Here is a 9,413-nt window from a genome sequence, read left to right on the forward strand (position 1 = left end):
GGCACTGGGGCTGATGGAGAGGCACTGGGAGCTGATGGAGAGGCACTGGGGGCTGATGGAGAGGCACTGGGGGCTGAGGGAGAGGCACTGGGGGCTGGTAAGAGGCACTGGGGCTGAGGGAGAGGCACTGGGAGCTGATGGAGAGGCACTGGGGGCTGATGGAGAGGCACTGGGGGCTGATGGAGAGGCACTGGGGGCTGGTGAGAGGCACTGGGAGCTGGTGAGAGGCACTGGGTGCTGATGGAGAGGCACGGGGCTGGTGGAGAGGCACTGGGGGCTGGTGGAGAGGCACTGGGGGCTGGTGGAGAGGCACTGGGGGCTGATGGAGAGACACTAGGGGCGGATGGAGAGACACTGGGGGCTGATGGAGAGACACTGGGGGCTAGTGGAGAGACACTGGGGGCTAGTGGAGAGACACTGAGGGCTGATGAGAGGCACTGGGGCTGATGGAGAGGCACTGAGAGCTGATGGAGAGGCACTGGGGGCTGATGGAGAGGCACTGGGGGCTGATGGAGAGGCACTGGGGGCTGAGGAGAGGCACTGGGGGCTGATGGAGAGGCACTAGGAGCTGATGGAGAGGCACTGGGGCTGATGGAGAGGCACTGGGGGCTGATGGAGAGGCACTGGGGGCTGGTGAGAGGCACTGGGAGCTGGTGAGAGGCACTGGGTGCTGATGGAGAGGCACTGGGGGCTGGTGAGAGGCACTGTGAGCTGATGGAGAGGCACTGGGGGCTGGTGGAGAGGCACTGGGGGCTGGTGGAGAGGCACTGGGGGCTGGTGGAGAGGCACTGGGGGCTGGTGGAGAGACACTAGGGGCAGATGGAGAGACACTGGGGGCTGATGGAGAGACACTGGGGGCTAGTGGAGAGACACTGGGGGCTAGTGGAGAGACACTGAGGGCTGATGAGAGGCACTGGGGGCTGATGGAGAGGCACTGGGGGCTGATGGAGAGGCACTGGGAGCTGATGGAGAGACACTGGGGGCTGGTGGAGAGACACTGGGGGCTGGTGGAGAGACACTGGGGGCTGGTGGAGAGACACTGGGGGCTGATGGAGAGACACTGAGGGCTGATGAGAGGCACTGGGGGCTGATGGAGAGGCACTGGGAGCTGATGGAGAGGCACTGGGAGCTGATGGAGAGGCACTGGGGGCTGATGGAGAGACACTGGGGGCTGATGGAGAGACACTGGGGGCTGATGGAGAGACACTGGGGGCTGATGGAGAGACACTGGGGGCTGATGGAGAGACACTGGGGGCTGATGGAGAGACACTGGGGCTGATGGAGAGACACTGGGGGCTGATGGAGAGACACTGGGGGCTGATGGAGAGACACTGGGGGCTGATGGAGAGACACTGGGGGCTGATGGAGAGACACTGGGGGCTAGTGGAGAGACACTGGGGTCTGATGGAGAGACACTGGGGTCTGATGGAGAGACACTGAGGGCTGATGAGAGGCACTGGGGGCTGATGGAGAGGCACTGGGGGTTGCTATGAGGCTACTGGGGGCTGCTATGAGGCTACTGAGGGCTGCTATGAGGCATGTGGCTCTTATCTAAGGTCTGATTGAGGGTCAATTATATTGGGGTCTGAGCTGAGGTGTGATCTGAGGTCTTATTAAGATTGGGGATCTTATTGGGGCTGTTAGCTAAGGTCTGATTAACATTGGGGGTCTGATTGGTGGTCTGACCTGAGGTGTAATGACATTTTTTTTTTCCGGAGCAGCTTGGAGAAAAAAAAGCCTCACAGTCTCCCACACTCCTTCTGCCCTGCCAAGCGAGCCAGGACCCCTGAGGCCAAGCCACCCAACACCCCTGAAGCCAAGTCAGGAACCTTGAGGCCAAGCCAGCCAGCACCCCTGAGGCCAAGCCAGCCGCCAGCACCCCTGAGGCCAAGCCAGCCAGCACCCTTAAGGCCAAGACTGTCAGCGCCCATAAGACCAATGATGTCAGCACCCCTGAGGCCAAGCCAGCCAGAGCCCCTGAGGCCAAGCCAGCCAGAGCCCCTGAGGCCAAGCCAGCCAGAGCCCCTGAGGCCAAGCCTGCCAGCGCCCCTGAGGCCAAGCCTGCCAGCGCCCCTGAGGCCAAGCCAGCCAGCACCCCTGAGGCCAAGCCTGTCAGCGCCCCTAAGGCCAATGATGTCAGCACCCCTGAGGCCAAGCCAGCCAGAGCCCCTGAGGCTAAGCCAGCCAGAGCCCCTGAGTCCAAGCCTGCCAGCGCCCCTGAGGCCAAGCCACCCAACACCCCTGAGGCCAAGCCAGCCAGCACCCCTGAGGCCAAGCCAGCCAGCACCCCTGAGGCCAATCCAGCCAGCACCCCTGAGGCCAAGCCAGCCAGCACCCCTGAGGCCAAGCCAGCCAGCACCCCTGAGGCCAAGCCAGCCAGCACCCCTGAGGCCAAGCCACCCAACACCCCTGAGGCCAAGCCAGCCAGCACCCCTGAGGCCAAGCCAGCCAGCGCCCCTGAGGCCAAGCCTGTCAGCACCCCTAAGGCCAATGCTGTCAGCACCCCTGAGGCCAAGCCAGCCAGAGCCCCTGAGGCCAAGCCAGCCAGAGCCCCTGAGGCCAAGCCAGCCAGCACCCCTGAGACCAAGCCAGCCAGCACTCCTGAGGCCAAGCCAGCCAGCACCCCTGAGGCCAAGCCTGCCAGCACCCCTGAGGCCAAGCCTGCCAGCACCCCTGAGGCCAAGCCTGCCAGCACCCCTGAGGCCAAGCCAGCCAGCACCCCTGAGGCCAAGCCAGCCAGCACCCCTGAGGCCAAGCCAGCCAGCACCCCTGAAGCCAAGCCTGTCAGCGCCCCTGAGGCCAATGCTGTCAGCACCCCTAAGGCCAAGCCAGCCAGAGCCCCTGAGGCCAAGCCAGCCAGAGCCCCTGAGGTCAAGCCAGCCAGAGCCCCTGAGGCCAGGCCAGCCATAGCCCCTGAGGCCAGGCCAGCCAGAGCCCCTGATGCCAAGCCTGCCAGCGCCCCTGAGGCCAAGCCTGCCAGCGCCCCTGAGGCCAAGCCAGCCAGAGCCCCTGAGGCCAAGCCAGCCAGAGCCCCTGAGGCCAAGCCAGCCAGAGCCCCTGAGGCCAAGCCAGCCAGAGCCCCTGAGGCCAAGCCAGCCAGCACCCCTGAGGCCAAGCCTGCCAGCACCCCTGAGGCCAAGCCTGCCAGCACCCCTGAGGCCAAGCCTGCCAGCGCCCCTGAGGCCAAGCCTGCCAGCGCCCCTGAGGCCAAGCCAGCCAGAGCCCCTGAGGCCAAGCCACCCAACACCCCTGAAGCCAAGTCAGGAACCCTGAGGCCAAGCCACCCAACACCCCTGAGGCCAAGCCAGCCAGCACCCCTGAGGCCAAGCCAGCACCCCTGAGGCCAAGCCAGCCAGCACCCCTGAGGCCAAGCCTGTCAGCGCCCCTAAGGCCAATGCTGTCAGCACCCCTGAGGCCAAGCCAGCCAAAGCCCCTGAGGCCAAGCCAGCCAGAGCCCCTGAGGCCAAGCCTGTCAGCACCACTGAGGCCAAGCCAGCCAGAGCCCCTGAGGCCAAGCCTGCCAGAGCCCCTGATGCCAAGCCTGCCAGTGCCCCTGAGGCCAAGCCAGCCAGAGCCCCTGAGGCCAAGCCAGCCAGAGCCCCTGAGGCCAAGCCAGCCAGAGCCCCTGAGACCAAGCCAGCCAGCACCCCTGAGGCCAAGCCAGCCAGCCACAATTTAACAATCTTCTTTAATACACAGACATTTAGATTGATACATTTCCTACACTGGCACAAATGCGCTGCCAGTGACCAACTGTCTGTGCTCAGTCCTACGCGTAACCGTCGCAAGTGCATGAGGAGCTGCGGATGTGGCTGCGAGGTCCGAGAGGTGTGTGGGGGTGGGAGATCCAGGAGGGAGGGGCCCATAAAAATGTTTTTGCTATGGGGCCCAGTCATTTCTAGCTACGCCCCTGATTGGCGCTGATGTTATTGGTACCTTGAAACCGAACCCAAGTTCGGGAAATGTTTTTTTACAGTACAAATTAATTTATGAAGTTATTGTGCAAAGTCTCGCGAGACTTCACGAAGCAATAACTTCAGCTCATCGGAGCCAATACATTCTAAGGTTGTACGAAGCTCCTGCTGTATGTCGGTATTTCCGTTCCACAAAAAAATAGAACATGTCCTATTATTGTCTGCATTACGGACAGGGATAATACTGTTCTATGAAGGGCCAGCTGTTCCGCAAAATAGAGAATGCATACGGATGTCATCCGTATTTTTATGCGGGCCGCAAAATACATATGGTTGTGTGCATGAGCCCTTAAAAACACAATCGTGGACATGAGCCACGTATAAACCCTGGAGTGGATTGTGGGGACTAAGCACCCACCCAGCTCTTTGCTTACTCCCAGTAAAAGCCAGGTCCGGAGTGGCTGTTACCAGCTATACCAGGTGACAACAGTGTCCACTATCTATTCTAGTGGACACTCCAGCTTCTGGCTTCCACCCCACCAAGGCAGAGTATATTGGTGGCACGTCTCAGGTGCAGCACAGCAAACCACCACAATATGCATCTCTGTAATAGGTTTCTTGCACCATTTTGGAGATGCATACCGTCCTTCATATATGAGACCTGTCACTGCCTCACAGGGGGCATTAAGGGGACTGGTTGTGTATAGTTATGCTCTGGGGGGAGTTAGAGGTCTGGAATAACTCACTTTTTGTCCCTCTTTGCAATTTTTTGGGATGCCCTAGGAGCCAGTACCTTCTAGGCGCGGTCTTTCAGGAGCATTGTGTGTCCGAGGTTTTCACTGCCTGGACAGTTGGGGTGCCGAGCCCCCGAGAACCGATGTCCAGAGTATTTGCTGGAGGTGATTGATGCCTCTGGCCAGTCCAGTTAATGGTGCCCGCTCCCAGCAGGAGATGGAGCCCTCGTCATGCAGTATACAGCACTGCCCGCAGTGTACACAGCGCCGTGCTGAGTGTTTACTCCCCGCTCTAATGGACAAACACCGGAGCAGAAGATACCCGAGGACCCATAAATTACAGCAGACGTCTAGTGCCCCTCCACTGCCCGGAACCTGCATACAAGTGTTTACTCACCTGGGGCCACACATCACCCAGGGCATCAGCATTGATATTAACCCGGTAACAGCCAGAACCCAGAGGAGAAGGGGGATCTCTGACCGCAGTATATAGGGGGCAGCACCTGCAGAGTCACCTGTATATACAGTTGTGTTCAAAATAATAGCAGTGTGTTCAAAATCCTTCTAATAGCTTTTATTTCCATGCAAACAAATGCATTGGGGACACTACACATTCTGTTCCAAATCAAAACATGAAGAAAAATATATCAAATTTGTGTTGTTCCTCTAAAAAAAGTGAAGAAAAGTGAATATTAGACTGTTAAAAAAAAATAGCAGTCTTTGTCTTCTTCTTTACAGACTCAGACATTCACTCTATAAACTGAGAAATGTCTGAAGCTTTTCTCTCCTCTGAATCCCGTCACTGATACTTAGTTGTATAACCGCCGTGTCTGAGACCTGCCGGACGTCTGTGCTGCTCGGAGTCACCACCTTCTGCCCCTGTGACCAGGATCGGACCACATTCCTCAGTCCTTCTCTATTTCTTGGTTTTGCCTCAGAAACTGCGTTTTTTATGTCACCCACAAGTTTTCTGTTGGATTAAGATCCGGGGATCGGGCCGGCCGCTCCATAACGTCAGTCTTGTTGGTCTGGAACCAAGATGTTGCCCGTTTAACTGGTGTGTTTGGGGTCGTTGTCTTGTTATACACCCATTTCCAGGGCATTTCCTCTTCAGCATAAGGCAGCATGACCTCTTCCAGGATTCTGGTGGATTCAGACTGATCCATGATCCCTGGTCTGCGATAAATAGGCCCCACACCGTAGTCTGAGACACATCCCCAGTATCATGATGCTTGCCCACCATGCTTCACTGTCTTCACAGTGCACTGGGGCTGAATTCAGTGTTTGGGGGTCGTCTGACAAACTGTCTCCGGCCACTAGACCCAAAAAGAACCATCTTACTTCCATCAGTCCACAGAATGTCTCTTCAGGCCGTCAATGTGCTCTTTGGCAGATTGTAAGCTCTTCAGCACACGTCTTGTTTCCAGCAGGGGCTTCTTGCAGATCGCTCGGCTTCACATCGGCCTCTTCTCATGTAACAGGACTCACAGGGAACTTTACACCTTCTTTTATCTTCCGGGAGTCCTCACCATTTTGGTTATTCTTCTATCCATTCAAATGGTAGTTTTTTGCTTTCTTCCACGTCTTTCAGGTTTTGGCTGCCATTTTTAAGCATTTGCGATCATTTTAGCTGAGCAGCCGATCATTTTCTGCAGTTCTTTATGTTTTCCCCTCTCCAATTAACTATTTAATCAAGGTACGCTGGTCTTCCTGAACAATGTCTGGAACAATCCATTTTCCTCAGAATTTCTGAGAGAAATGCACTGTAAACGGCAGGTACAACATTTGCTGCCTTCCTTCCTTAAATAAGGGCAATAATTGCCAACTGTTTTTCAAAGAATGAATGCCCTCACTCATTGAACTCCACACTGCTATTATTTTGAACAATTCTCAATAAGTGATTGAATTACACAGAATCAGCATCATGCATGTCATGACTGTTGGATATCCCACTCCTGTGGTGGCGGCCATACAGATGCTGGATATCCTTCTGTGGTGGAAGTCATACAGATGCTGTATATCCTCCTGTGGTGGAAGTCATACAGATGCTGGATATCTTCCTGTGGTGGAAGTCATACAGATGCTGGATATCTTCCTGTGGTGGAAGTCATACAGATGCTGGATATCTTCCTGTGGTGGAAGTCATACAGATGCTGGATATCCTCCTGTGGTGGAAGTCATACAGATGCTGGATATCCTCCTGTGGTGGAAGTCATACAGATGCTGGATATCCTCCTGTGGTGGAAGTCATACAGATGCTGTATATCTTCCTGTGGTGGAAGTCATACAGATGATGGATATTTTCCTGTGGTGGAAGTCATACAGATGCTGGATATCTCCTGTGGTGGAAGTCATACAGATGCTGGATATCCTCCTGTGGTGGAAGTCATACAGATGCTGGATATCCTCCTGTGGTGGAAGTCATACAGATGATGGATATCTTCCTGTGGTGGAAGTCATACAGATGCTGTATATCTTCCTGTGGTGGAAGTCATACAGATGATGGATATTTTCCTGTGGTGGAAGTCATACAGATGCTGGATATCCTTCTGTGGTGGAAGTCATACAGATGCTGGATATCCTCCTGTGGTGGAAGTCATACAGATGCTGGATATCCTCCTGTGGTGGAAGTCATACAGATGCTGGATATCCTCCTGTGGTGGAAGTCATACAGATGCTGTATATCTTCCTGTGGTGGAAGTCATACAGATGATGGATATTTTCCTGTGGTGGAAGTCATACAGATGCTGGATATCCTCCTGTGGTAGCGGTCATACAGATGCTGGATATCCTCCTGTGGTGGAAGTCATACAGATGCTGTATATCCTCCTGTGGTGGAAGTCATACAGATGCTGGATATCCTCCTGTGGAGGAAGTCATACAGATGCTGGATATTTTCCTGTGGTGGAAGTCATACAGATGCTGGATATCCTCCTGTGGTGGAAGTCATACAGATGCTGGATATCTTCTTGTGGTGGAAGTCATACAGATGCTGTATATCTTCTTGTGGTGGAAGTCATACAGATGCTGGATATCCTCCTGTGGTGGAAGTCATACAGATGCTGGATATCTTCCTGTGGTGGAAGTCATACAGATGCTGGATATCCTCCTGTGGTGGAAGTCATACAGATGCTGGATATCCTCCTGTGGTGGAAGTCATACAGATGATAGGATATCCTCCTGTGGTGGAAGTCATACAGATGCTGGATATCTTCCTGTGGTGGAAGTCATACAAATGCTGTATATCTTCCTGTGGTGGAAGTCATACAGATGCTGTATATCTTCCTGTGGTGGAAGTCATACAGATGATGGATATTTTCCTGTGGTGGAAGTCATACAGATGCTGGATATCCTCCTGTGGTAGCGGTCATACAGATGCTGGATATCCTCCTGTGGTGGAAGTCATACAGATGCTGGATATCTTCCTGTGGTGGAAGTCATACAGATGCTGGATATCCTCCTGTGGTGGAAGTCATACAGATGCTGGATATCTTCTTGTGGTGGAAGTCATACAGATGCTGTATATCCTCCTGTGGTGGAAGTCATACAGATGCTGTATATCCTCCTGTGGAGGAAGTCATACAGATGCTGGATATTTTCCTGTGGTGGAAGTCATACAGATGCTGGATATCCTCCTGTGGTGGAAGTCATACAGATGCTGGATATCTTCTTGTGGTGGAAGTCATACAGATGCTGTATATCTTCTTGTGGTGGAAGTCATACAGATGCTGGATATCCTCCTGTGGTGGAAGTCATACAGATGCTGGATATCTTCCTGTGGTGGAAGTCATACAGATGCTGGATATCCTCCTGTGGTGGAAGTCATACAGATGCTGGATATCCTCCTGTGGTGGAAGTCATACAGATGATGGATATCCTCCTGTGGTGGAAGTCATACAGATGCTGGATATCTTCCTGTGGTGGAAGTCATACAGATGCTGTATATCTTCCTGTGGTGGAAGTCATACAGATGCTGTATATCTTCCTGTGGTGGAAGTCATACAGATGATAGATATCCTCCTGTGGTAGCGGTCATACAGATGCTGTATATCCTCCTGTGGTGGAAGTCATACAGATGATGGATATCCTCCTGTGGTGGAAGTCATACAGATGCTGGATATCCTCCTGTGGTGGAAGTCATACAGATGCTGGATATCTTCCTGTGGTGGAAGCCATACAGATGATGGATATCCTCCTGTGGTGGAAGTCATACAGATGATGGATATCCTCCTGTGGTGGAAGTCATACAGATGCTGTATATCCTCCTGTGGTGGAAGTCATACAGATGATGGATATCTTCCTGTGGTGGAAGTCATACAGATGATGGATATCTTCCTGTGGTGGTGGTGGTCAAACAAATGCTGGATATCCTCCTATGGCCTGAACTAGCTGTCCTCTCTCTCAGAAGGCTGGTACCTACCCTGGGCAAAGGTTGGAGGCTAAGGATCTGTGTCAGAATGTCCCCATCTCAGTGTCTTCTTCTGGTCACTGGTCCCTAACTGCAGAACACTAGGGGCTCTGACTGCTCTCCTTTTACACAGTTTCTGTCGGAACTAGAACCTTCTAGTGGGAGGAGCAGAGAAACTCAGCACAAACAGATACAATGTTACCACTCCTGTCTGTCATAGACTTACATTAGAGCTTCAGTGATACTCAATGGCAATGACACAGCAGATTTTCCAGACAAAAAAAGGTTTTCAGACATAATAAAAGAGCTAAACTAGATAGTTACAAGGTCAGTCTGTCTGGTTTTGGTGGTAAACAA

Source organism: Bufo gargarizans, chromosome 10 (genome assembly GCF_014858855.1).
Source record: "Bufo gargarizans isolate SCDJY-AF-19 chromosome 10, ASM1485885v1, whole genome shotgun sequence".
NCBI lineage: Eukaryota > Metazoa > Chordata > Amphibia > Anura > Bufonidae > Bufo > Bufo gargarizans.